This window comes from Macaca nemestrina, chromosome 7 (assembly GCF_043159975.1).
Source record: "Macaca nemestrina isolate mMacNem1 chromosome 7, mMacNem.hap1, whole genome shotgun sequence".
Lineage (NCBI taxonomy): Eukaryota > Metazoa > Chordata > Mammalia > Primates > Cercopithecidae > Macaca > Macaca nemestrina.
In genome coordinates, this window is record NC_092131.1 from 22,323,897 (window position 1) to 22,335,976 (window position 12,080).

The 12,080-nt window shown below is 38.1% G+C and overlaps 1 long non-coding RNA gene across 3 annotated transcripts in view; it reads left to right on the plus strand.

Annotated features, from left to right (window-relative positions):
* Positions 1-206: 206 nt before the first annotated feature.
* LOC105467606 (uncharacterized) overlaps positions 207-12,080 on the plus strand; it is a 316,568-nt gene continuing 304,694 nt past the window's right edge. Inside the window, exons 1-2 of one of the 3 annotated variants that reach the window (XR_011625660.1) lie at positions 207-547; positions 9,828-9,945. This is a non-coding gene — a long non-coding RNA (uncharacterized lncRNA). Of the gene's footprint in view, positions 548-7,728; positions 7,929-9,827; positions 9,946-12,080 lie in introns of those variants that run through there. The other 2 variants (XR_011625661.1, XR_011625662.1) reach the window with 2 other exon arrangements.

Consider the following 12,080-nt stretch of genomic DNA (forward strand, 5'->3'; position numbering starts at 1 on the left):
ATTATAATACCTCACATTCACTTATACATGAATTATTTTAGGATTGAGGGATTGACAATAAGGGAATTTCTTTTGCTTTTTTTTTTTTTGAGACGGAGTCTCGCTCTGTCCTGAGGCTGGAGTGCGGTGGCGCCATCTTGGCTCACTGCAAGCTCCGCCTTCCGGGTTCACGCCATTCTCCTGCCTCAGCCTCCAGAGTAGCTGGAGCTACAGGCGCCTGCCACCGCGCCTGGCTAATTTTTTGTATTTTTGGTACAGACGGGGTTTCACCGTGTTCGCCAGGATGGTCTCCATCTCCTGACCTCGTGATCCACCCGCCTCGGCCTCCCAAAGTGCTGGGATTACAGGCGTGAGTCAAGGTGCCGGGTTTCTTTTGCGTTTTAAGTCACTTTGTGCCATTCTATGCCTTTCCTCCCTCCAACTTTGTTATTTCTTATGTGTTAGATCTGCTTCCACCACAGACTTGTAGATTACAGGTCTCTTTGAGGGCAGAAAATATGTGTTACCCATTGAATACCCAGAAGACACTGTACAAGTTAGTCACATGGTGAGTAGCCAATAAAAATGTAGTGGCTGATGCCAAAAAGGGCTGAATTAATTTGCTTTCAATAAGAAATTACTAACATATCTGGGTAAAGAGGTTTTAGTTTCGTATAAGATCTAGAGAGCGTGGGGACTTACTTTTTACTGGAAATCACAGAAAACGTGTGGGATAATTATCGGGGGTAGTTACTTTAACCTGCAAGTGATTGCTCACTGCAACTGATTTGTAGAACGCTTTGCGTTGTATCACCTGGATACCACAACATCCCATTAGGTTTAACATTTCCCAAGACACCACTGAATAGAAATTCCACCAATTCCTCTTCGAGTTTTGTCTTTAGACCACTCAAATCCCACATACCCCACCCTCCCCCTCCCTCATGGACACACAATATTCATTCTTTTTTTTTGTTGCTCCCCCTAAAACATTGATAAAAATAAAGAAAGTTATTGAAAGCCTGAATGGCTTTCTTTAAACAGAATAGCACAAATTCATGCACAAAAGCTGCTGCCCTTGAATTCCCTCTGGGCCTGATTCTAGGACCTCTATTCTTTGGGTAATAACTCTAATTTGGTTAATAACTAGGATAGGAATAGAAAAAAAAAAAAAAAAAAAAGAAAAAAAAACAATTCAGATAAAGCAACCACCTCTCTAAAACCTATCTTTTAATGGATTTGAAATCTGAAGGCCAAAGACAACTATTTTTTTTTCTTTCTTTTGCATATTTTACTTCCTTTGTTAACTCTCAACAGGAAATGTAAACCATGTGTACACAAAAATATATACCAATCTGACTTTTACATAAAACTTCTTTCTTCTGGTTTAATGTTTACTGAAATTTTAACTCAAGGTAACAACAAACGTTTAGAACTTTCCAAGCAGCATATCATGCTGTTTTAAAGATATATGGAATAAATGCTACTGATCACATTTCTAAGATTTTCTACTTGTAGATTCATACTGAAGATGAGGGATTTTAGTTATCAGAGTTTTAGGAATGATTTATTTCAAATCTTAAACTAACAAAAAATTTTTTTTAAAGACATGAATATAGTTCATTGATAAACGCTTTTGTTGCCAAGGGAGAAAAAAGACCCTTTGTCTGTCTTGGCTCCACTATTTAGGAGTTGGCATCTAAGTAATTAGTTATCAGGGCTGGAATCACACAGAGAAGCAATTCCCCTTTCTCCTGATTATGGATTGCATTTTGATGGTAAAATTGTTGGTTGTGTTCGTCCTTACTGACAGATTTTGTGTGATTAATGTCTCTGGGGTCTATTTTTCTCTGTCACCTTCATACAATAGATGCCATAAAATCAGCATCACCAAATCAAAATGTGCCTTCTATCCCCTTAGAAATGATCACCCTCCATCTTTTCTTGTTATGGTTGATCTTTAGCTTCATATATTTGAAAATAAAGAATGAAATGAAAGACTGTACCTTCACTACACCTACCTCTGTCAGGTGAATTTAAATTATGGCTATATAGTTCTAAGCTTCACTAGATTTTCACAGGGACAAAAATCATTTGCAAGTAGCTCATTAAATGTATTTGTTTTAACAAAATGCCATTCAGAGAGACACCGTTGTCTGCAATTGCCCTAAACATTTAGTTGTTTAACTGTGATTCTGTGCATTTGTGTTTGTGGATACCCTTAGGCAAACGCACCTGACTTCACAAACATTTGCTCAAATGCTTGAGTAAGATACATTTTTTTATATAGTTAATATAAATATAACCTCCCAGTGCACTTAGTCGGTGAATTTTTTAGACTAGCTTGTTTGCAAGGAAAAAAAAAGAATCTGTTCAAGTTACCTTGAAACAGTGGTTTATAGACATATTGGTATGTTTAAGAAGCAAGTCTTCGCTTGAGACCTTGATTTATTATCACAGCTTTTATGCTCTTTTCTTGCTTCTGTTTTCTTCCCCTATAAACTAACTTCATCTGCATTCATTTTGTTCCCCGCTGCTCCTCCTCCTTATCTTTGCTGTCCACCTGGTCCTTCATTGCCATTCCTGGATCATTCTCTGTCCTAAGCCTATCCAGGGGCTCAATCTCTCAGCATTCCAAAACCAAATGCTGGATAGAGGACTCTTACTGTCTCACCTCACTTCTTTGAATGAGGCTATAAAGATGATAGATTAGTTTACAGGACTGTGTCTTTCAGTGTCCTTCTGTTGTGGCTCGTTCCTGGTCTCATCAGTTAGGCCCAGGAGAAGCATCATCATATGGAATAAAACATGGCTTTCTAAGCCAATTCTTTAATGTTGTATGGCTGGAGATGACCCCTTAGAAAGGGAGGCTTATATGGATGGTGTCTTAGCCCATTTTGTGCTGTTGTACCAGAATACCTGAAACTGAGTGACTTATAAACAACTGAAATTTATTTCCTTGGAAATAGTTCTAGTGGCTTGGAAGTCCAAGACCAAGGTGCTGGCATCTGTTGAGGGCCTGCTTGCTGCATCATCCCATGGCAGAAGGGCATAAGAGGGTGATAGAAGACAAGAGAGTGAACTCACAGCCTCAAGTCCTTTGGCATTAACCCATTTATGAGGGTGGAGTCCTTATGACATAAACATCTCCCATTAGGCCCCACTTCCCAACACTATTGCATTGAGAATTAAGTTTCCAACATATGAACTTTAGGAGCCACACTCAAACCATTGCATATAGGTAACCTAAACTGTGTGTGGCATAATTAATTGGTTATTTGGTCTTTCCCAACTACATTTACCTTCATTTTTGTAAACAAGTTCCATGAAAGCATGGAACTTGTTTTCCTTCCTGTTTGAAGGCACAGCCAACAGATTTGCCGATAGACAGGATCTGGATCATGAGTAAAACACAATTGTTTTGCCTGGAGCAAAATTGAGATTTTATTAACTGAGATTTAAAACCTGTAGGAGGCATAGGTGAGTTGGAGGTGATAGCAAATTTTTAGTTTACAGTATGTTATTTTGAGATATCTGATAGACATCCAAGTGTCAGTGTTTTGCAGGAAGTTGGATATTTAGGTCTGGAGATCAGAAGAGAGTTTCAGGTAGGAGACATAAATTTGATAGTCATCAGCATACAAGTGGTAACTAAAGCCAGGAACCAGATGAGATCATCTAGGGGCAAAGCATAATTAGTAAAGAGGATGAGTTCACTGACTGAAGCCTATTAACATTTAGAAGTAGATGATTGAAAAGGAGTAGAAAAAGGAGATGAGAAAGAGTGGGTAGGAAAGTAAGAGAAAAACTAATTAGTTGTGGCATCCTGAGTCAATGTTCAACTCTATAAGATACTGCTGATAGGTAAAGTAAAACTGGACAATGGAAAAAACTATCATTGAATTTGGTAATGTGAAGGTTGTATTGGTCTGCTGAGGCTGCCATAACAAAATTCAGTGACTGGGTGGCTTAAACAACAGAAATTTATTTTCCTACCGTTCTAAAGGCTGAAAGTTCGAGGGGTGGCAGGGTTGATTTCTCCTGAAGTCTCTCTCTGTCATTTGCAGACAATGCCTTCTTACTGTGTTCTCATATGGACTTTTCTCTGTACAAATGTATCCCAGCTTTTTCTCTTTCTTATAAGGACACCAGTCATATGGGATTAGAATCTCACCCTATGATCTCATTTAACCTTAATTACCTCTTAAGATATCCTATCTCCAAACAGTCACGTTGAGGGTTAGGGCTTCAACATGTGAATTTGAGAGAGATGTAATTCTGTCCATGACAAAGGCCGCTGATGAACTTGAAAACAATAATGTTCTTGTCGTGGAGTTCTGCTGGACAGAACCTGACTTTAGTGACTTCAAGCAAGAAGGGAAAGTGATAAAATTTGGCAGTGTCCCCACCCAAGTCTCACCTTGAATTGTAATAATCCCCACATGTCAAGAGTGGGGCCAGGTGGAGATAATTGAACCATGGGGCCAGTTTTCCCCATAGTGTTCTTGTGATAGTGAGTAAGTCTCATGAAATGTGATGGTTTTATAAATGGGAGCTCCCCTGCACAAGTTCTCTTGCCTGCTGCCATAAAAGATGTGTCTCGCTTCCCCTTCTCTTTCCGCCATGATTGTGAGGCCTCCCCATCCAGCTGGAACTTTCAGTTCATTAAATCTCTTTCCTTAATAGATTACCCAGTCCCAGGCTTGTCTTTATTAGCAGCTTGAGAACAAACTAATACAGAAGGAGAGACATGGAGACAGTGGATGCAGGCCATAACTATAAGGAATTTTGCCACTAAGGGAAGGCAAGAAGTGAGGAAGTCCCTGAGCAGAGAAATAGAGAGAAGAAAGAGTTTTGTAATATATATATTTTTTTATTTGGTGAGAAAGATGCTATTAGATGTTTGGTTATTTCAAGATTGAGCTGCCTCTTGTGTTGAAGAATTTTCTGCTTTTGTGTATGTTGACATTGGAGTGACCAGCAGGGCTGCAGGAGGCTACAGAGAAGTGGAAATGGAGGTTGAGAGGGAGGTAAGCAGAGGATGGATTTTAGAATTCATTTGAGTATTTCAAATTTTAGTTATTTGTAGGATACTTTAACGTATTATTATGGTATACAATTCTGTTTATTTTTACAAACATAATGCATTATTTATCTATATAAACGTGTTCCTTTTTTTTTTTATAGTCTCTGAGGGTCCTAAAGGACAAACATTTTTAAAATGTTTGGACAGTTTGTTACCTACAGTCACGTCAACTCAAATGTAAATAATTGTCATTTGTTTAGGTACTTAAATAGCACTCATTTATGATTGGTAATGAATAAGTCAATACGTGGTTAATTGTATATCCACTGGCAATTCTGAACTTTCTTTGGTATGTGTTTCTATACTAAGAAGAGAAAGGAAGTGTCTCTGGCCTTGCCTTGGGTACTGACTGTTCTAAGTACTTGCCTATCCATGAGTGCTTCTCTCTAGAATTAAAGTGCGTTTACAGCATGGTATGTTAAGAAAGGGCACTGAGGATGCAGTCAGCAATCCCAGATCTGCATTTTAATAGCCTTGTTGGCTACCTTACTGTGTCTGTAGTCCTAGGTTTTGTGTCTGTTCAATAGAGATAATGGTACACAGTTTTATGAAATTTAAGTTACACTTAGGCTCACACTCAGACCAACTTTTCTCCTAAATGAAACCAACCTTGACATATATTGGTCTTAGTATTGCAGATCCATTTGCAAATAGTATAGTTTGGGATTTTCTGTCAAACTGGTCATTCCAGAAATATAAACCAGTGTCCTCAAGGCAGAAATTACCATTTAAAAGAAAAAAGAAAAGCTGAAAGCTCAATGCTTACTTTAGGAACAAGCATCTAATGGGGTCAGCGATTTTAACTGTGGAACGCCAATAAAGAAATGTAGATATAGAAAAGCAAATCCTGAAATTTATGGTATATCTATAAAGACAAAGCAAACCATAGACTTCAGGTCATTCTATTACTACAGGCAGCCAATCTGGATGGTTTTGCCCTTGGTTTTCCTATCTTATAAAACTACAGTAGCAGGTTTAGAAGAAATTGAATGGAATCAATTTTTTTCTTTGCCTTTATAGACAAAAGAGTGCTTGGCAGGGGAAAAGGTACCTGGGAAAATGTTCTATAACAGAGAGAACTCCTGTATTGTGATTTATCCTTCCTTTAGTTTTTGGGTATAGAAAAAGGTAACTGTGGAAAAAAGGCAGAACGTAAATTAAAGTTGTTTTAGAAAATGCAAGTATTCAGGTTTTTCTATTATTCCATCATTATTTTTGGCTAGTTGCAATATATCAAGTTTCTTAATAATTGAGGTAGCTCTAATATATACTTTATTCTCAGAGACAGAATAAACGCCTTCCTGCAAATAATACGCAAAGCTAATTAGCAACTTAGCACTCTTATTTTGGCCAGAAGCCACCTTGACTGAGTTCTCTAATTTGTGAATATAACCTAGCTCTTAGAGTGTTAATTAATCTGTTCTTTCAATAGCCACATTTTCAAAAGGTAAGGTTAGTGTATTGTTAAAGCCCAAGGCTTCTTGTTCCCCCTTTCTCAAAAAGGGTTAGAAATATGGTATTGAATTTCTTTATAGGGTTTTGTTAGAGAAAAACTGTGTCCTTGAAAGCTGAAAATGTTGAATTTTTTTTTTTTAATTGTGGGAAATGTAGACATTTCTGGCTCATATGTGAATGACAAGGAAGGAAAATGTCACATTTTAATGAGAGTTAGAATCTTATGATATAATTAGATCTGCAAATCATCTAAATTCAATTTATTGAACACAACTGAACACACGTTGTATCGGCCACGTGGAGATGCAGAGGTGAATACAGTTTATACAGTGACGATAGAGACATTTACAACAACAGTTTTCACACTGGGCTACATGTACTTGGCAGATGTATATAGTAGACTTTCAGGGTAGTAGGAGCAGCCAAAGAATTCTACAGACATCACTGTCTAGACAGTAGACTCCATCGTTACATGTTCCTAAAGTCAATCTATCTGAGATGGAACTTTCCTACCTCCCTTTCAGGGTAGCTCTTCTTCCAGTTACAAGAAAAAATCAGGTCTCTGAGGTTCTACTTAGATGTGTAAGAACTTTTCACTAACAGAGCAATGGTGATAAGAAAATGAATCACTAAGGACTGTGTAACTAATCCCTTTGCGAATCTAAATGATTTCCAATTATTTGCTTAGAAAAGAAAGAATGAGAACCTAATACAGTGGAAGAGTGAGGAAACATAAAAAATATTTTTAGATGTCAGATTACAAGTTAATGTCTGTGGTGAAACTCCAAGGTGGGCTATGAATTGAGTCTCCCCAAACTCTTCTATTCCCAACTACTTATTTATGATAACATATTTTCTCAGTGCTACATCTAAAAACAAAGACAATAATGAAAAATGGGGAGGAAAAACCTTGATGCTGAGTCCTGTGCTATTCTATCAGTAATTAATATTCATTCAAGACATATGAACCTAGAAAAAAATAGATTAAAATAACCCAATTTATCTTATTAAGGATACTTACATAATGACATTTCCCTTTTTATGTTTAATAATTGTAATCTAATCTACAAAATAATTCCATTGTCTAGTCAACTGAACATTATTAATCATTGTAATGACAACTTATTCTATGAGAAAAAATGTAATATTTAAAGATTCATAATTATAGAAAAATTTAAAATAAGTCTTAATTTATCTGCATATTTTTGTTGTAGGCTATATGATTGAGCAACAATAATAATTATTGGTGCAGAAGTGGGAGGGGGAAACTGTTCCAACCAGGTGACAGCATAAACAAAAACTCAAGGTAGAAGGATATCAGGTTCTAAGTTCTAAAAATAATGTCTAACCAGGATTGAAAATATGGGATGCGAAAGGGAAGACAGAGATGTGGGAGTAGAGACCAGAGGTGTTTTCTCAAACAATCTTTTTCTTTCTTTTTTTTTTTTTAAACAGAGTCTCACTCTGTTGCCCAGGCTGGAGTGCAGTGATGCGATCTTGGTTTTTTGCATCCTCTGCCTCCTGGGTTCAAGTGATTCTCCGGTCTCAGCCTCTGGAGTAGCTAGGATTACAGGCGCCCACCACCACACTGGCTAATTTTTGTATTTTTAGGAGAGATGGGGTTTTACCATGTCGGCCAGATAGGCCTCGAACTCCAGACCTCAGGTGATCTGCCTGCCTTGGCCTCCCAAAGTGCTGGGATTACAGGTGTGAGCCACCACACCCGACTCTCCACCAATTTTATCAATGAAATTTATTCATTAACCACTGGGATCTACCTTTTCAGGAGTTATGAATGCTTGGTTTGAAAAAGATGCTTTTTCATTTTTCTTTTAGAGCAGGGATCAGGAAACATTTTGTGTGTGTGTGAAGGGTAAGATAGTAAGACTTTGTGGTCTCTGCTGCAACCACTGCACTCTGCTGTTGTAGCGAGAAAGCAGCCGCAGGCTATATGTCAATGAATAAATGTGGCAGTGTGTTGATAAACTTTAGTTATGGGCACCAAATACTGAATTTTATATCATTTTCACATGTCATGAAATATTGTATTTGGTATATGTTTTATTTTTTATTCTAACTATTGAAAAATGTAGAAACCATTCTTAGTTTACAGATTGTTCAAAAACAGGTAGTTGGCACAATTTGGTCCACGGCTGCAGTTTGTCCGCCCCGACCTAGAATTTTTCAAGGATTTTGTCATTTTCTAACTCACATCCTAAGCTTAGACCCCCATGAAACCTCATGAATCTAGTTTGTTTCTTCCCTCTTAATACCTGAATTGCATAAAAACCAGGACTCCTTGACACATAGGTGTGTTTCGCATTTTGGAAAAGTTGAGGCTTATTTACTTACTGATGATCTGTATAGGAAAGCCTTAACAATTCTGAAGTTGTTCTTCATTTTAGCAGAGAGATCTATATTCTCCTTAACTACTTGAATTTTGAATTTAATAGCTTTTTACCTATTACCAGCATCAAAAATTTCATCTGAGAGTTTAATTTTTTTTTTTTTTTTTTTTTTTTTTTTGAGACAGAGTCTCACTCTGTCACCCAGGCTAGAGTGCAGTGGCACTGTGTCGGCTCACTGCAACCTCCATCTCCTAGGTTCAAGCAATTCTCCTGCCTCAGCCTCCCAAGTAGCTGGGATTACAGGTGCCCACCACCACATCCAGCTAATTTTTATGTTTTTAGTAGAGATGGGGTTTCACCATGTTGCCCAGGTTGGTCCTGACCTCAGGTGATCCGCCTGCCTTGGCCTCCCAAAATGCTGGGATTACAGGCATGAGCCACCACACTTGGCCCTTATTTATTTATTTATTTATTTATTGAGATGGAGTCTTGATCTATTGCCCAGGCTGGAGTGCAGTGGTGCAATCTCGGCTCACTGCAACCTCCGCCTCCCGGGTTCAATCAATTCTCTGCCTCAGCCTCCCTACTAGCTGGGATTACAGGTGCCCACCACCACTCCTGGCTAATTATTTTTGTATTTTTAGTAGAGATGAGATTTCACCATCTTGGCCAGGCCGGTCTTTAGCAGAATAATATAGTGGAAAGACCGTAGGCTTCATGGTCAGTGACCTGAGTTTGATTCTTGTCTCTGTTTTCTAGTTCCTGGGCAAATTACATCACATCACTGAGCCTCAGTTTCCTTGTGTATAGCAATAGATATGGTAATAATAGGCTTTCTTCATTGTGTTATCTGGAGAGTTTAGTTAGTAGATGTGAAATATATAGCATGGGGAACATGATAAGCGACATTATATTTCAGTTATTAATATTAACAGTATTCTTTTTTTTTTTTGAGGTAGGGTCTCCTTCTGTCATTAAGACTGGATTGCAGTGACACAATTACAGCTCGCTACAGTTTCGGCCTCCCAGACTCAAGCCATCCTTCCACCTCAGCCTCCCGAGTAGCTGGGGTCACAGGTATGTGCCATCGTGCCTGGCTAATTTTTGTATTTTTTTTTGTAGAGATGGGTGTCACCATGTTGTCCAGGCTGGATATTAACAGTATTCTTATAAATATTTTTACTTTTTGTTTTTAATCGATAGATCTGGCTAAATCACAACAGATTTAAAAATTTTTCATGCTTTATTATTATTATTATTAAACGTTTATTTTAGTTTCAGCAGTACATGTGCAGGTTTGATAAATTGGTAAATTGCTTGTGGCAGGGTTTTCTTTATTGTTTTTGACTCATAAATTGGAAGGGCAAAAAAATCTAGCTATTTGAAACTATTGGAGATTTCTATCTTCATCGCTATTATCTGAGACTGAGTTTTCCTCACAACTGATAACATCAGACAGCCAAGGAATTCCTGAACACTTTCTTGTTGATTTCAAGTCCTGCTTGATTCTCTAGCCTCCGTAACCTCTCATTTCTCACAACTTTGGCATCTTCATCCCCCTTTTATAAGCTAGTTCCTTCCTCAGTTCCAGAATCAATTTGAACCAAAAGTTGACTAAGTCTGAAGCAGTTCCCAAGCCACTTCCTGGTACATATCCTGGAGTCTACCAAGAATTACTCTATCTCTATCCCCAAAGTTTTTCTCCAAAAGACTCAGTCAGTTCTGTTATACCTACCTCTTGACTCTGCTCCTTATTTCTCATTCTAGTGACTTCCCCAAGCACCCCATTCCTTTCTTGGAACTGAGGTCTTGAGTTATTCTTGGAAGTTTCCATTCCAGAGTCTTTGTATCTTGTTCGTTCATGAATTGTGCTGTGTAGCTAGAATTCTGTCATTTGCTAACACAATTTATGTCTCCTCTACAAGCTGTTGAACCTCCACTTCTTGGTACTGACTTTCCAAAATTTTTTTCTGGCTATGCTTCAATCCCGGGTACCATCAGATCATTCCAATTTCTATTGTGGACTTGCTTCTTTGCTAGGACTTAGACTTGATGCTGTATCATACTGATGAAGTTTTCTAATCTGTAAAACAAAGGAAATAACAGTACTTACCTCCTGCGATCCATATGAGATTGAATTAATATACATGTATACTTAGTTAAGCACCTGCACAGTGTGACATATAGTGTACAATAAATAATTGCAGTTGTTGCAATTATTGCTGTTATTAAAGCTCTTTAGAGCAGTGCTCCCAAATTTGTCACTTGAGTCATGTCACTATTTTTCATCATTAGCATACTACCTGCGCTACCAATTTTTTTTTTTTTTTGAGATTGAGGCTTGCCCTGTTGCCCAAGCTGGAGTGCAATGGCATGATCTTGGCTCACTGCAACCTCTGCCTCCCAGGTTCAAACGATTCTCGTGCCTCAGCCTCCCAAGTAGCGGGGACTACAGGTGCCCGCCACCATGCCCAGCTCATTTTTTCTTTTGTACTTTTAGTAGAGATGGGGTTTCACTATGTTGGCCAGGCTGGTGTCGAACTCCTGACCTCGTGATCCGCCCACCTTGGCCCTCCCAAAATGCTGGGATTAGAGGCATGAGCCACCGTGTCTGGCCTACACTACCATTTTTTTAATGCATGTTTTTTCATAAACTGCTTCTTTAACTTAAATAAATGTAGCCTTCTCCTTAAGCAATCACTAGATCCAGGCTGCTTTGATGTGCTATATTATTTTATGAATCAAAAATGTCATTGATTATAAGAAACTATTATTTTTCTAATCCTAGGGAAAAAGTACTGTCAACTAAACAATGAAGTTCCATTAATTTTAAGAGACATTTTGATTTAGAGACGTTAAAATGTCAAAAAAAAAGCTTTGAAATGATTAAATTATTAAATTTTTCTTAGAACCACTTCCTAGCAATGTTATAGGGAGAGGACACTATGCATACTCTCTCTAAGAGTTCTAAATCACTCCTGCAATTTAGTAATCACTTGCATACTGATGACTCCCAGCTCTGTATGTTTGGGCAACGTCGGTCTTGAACTTCAGAGCATCTATTGATCAAGCTGCTTGACATCTCTGCCTGGATACACCAAAGACACACCAGAAATTTATTCCTTACCTTTCGCCTCATTTCTGGTCCTGAGTCTCTATTCCTTATCTTGATGAGTAGCAGCACAAGCCAATAAATGCCCAAGTCTAGAAAC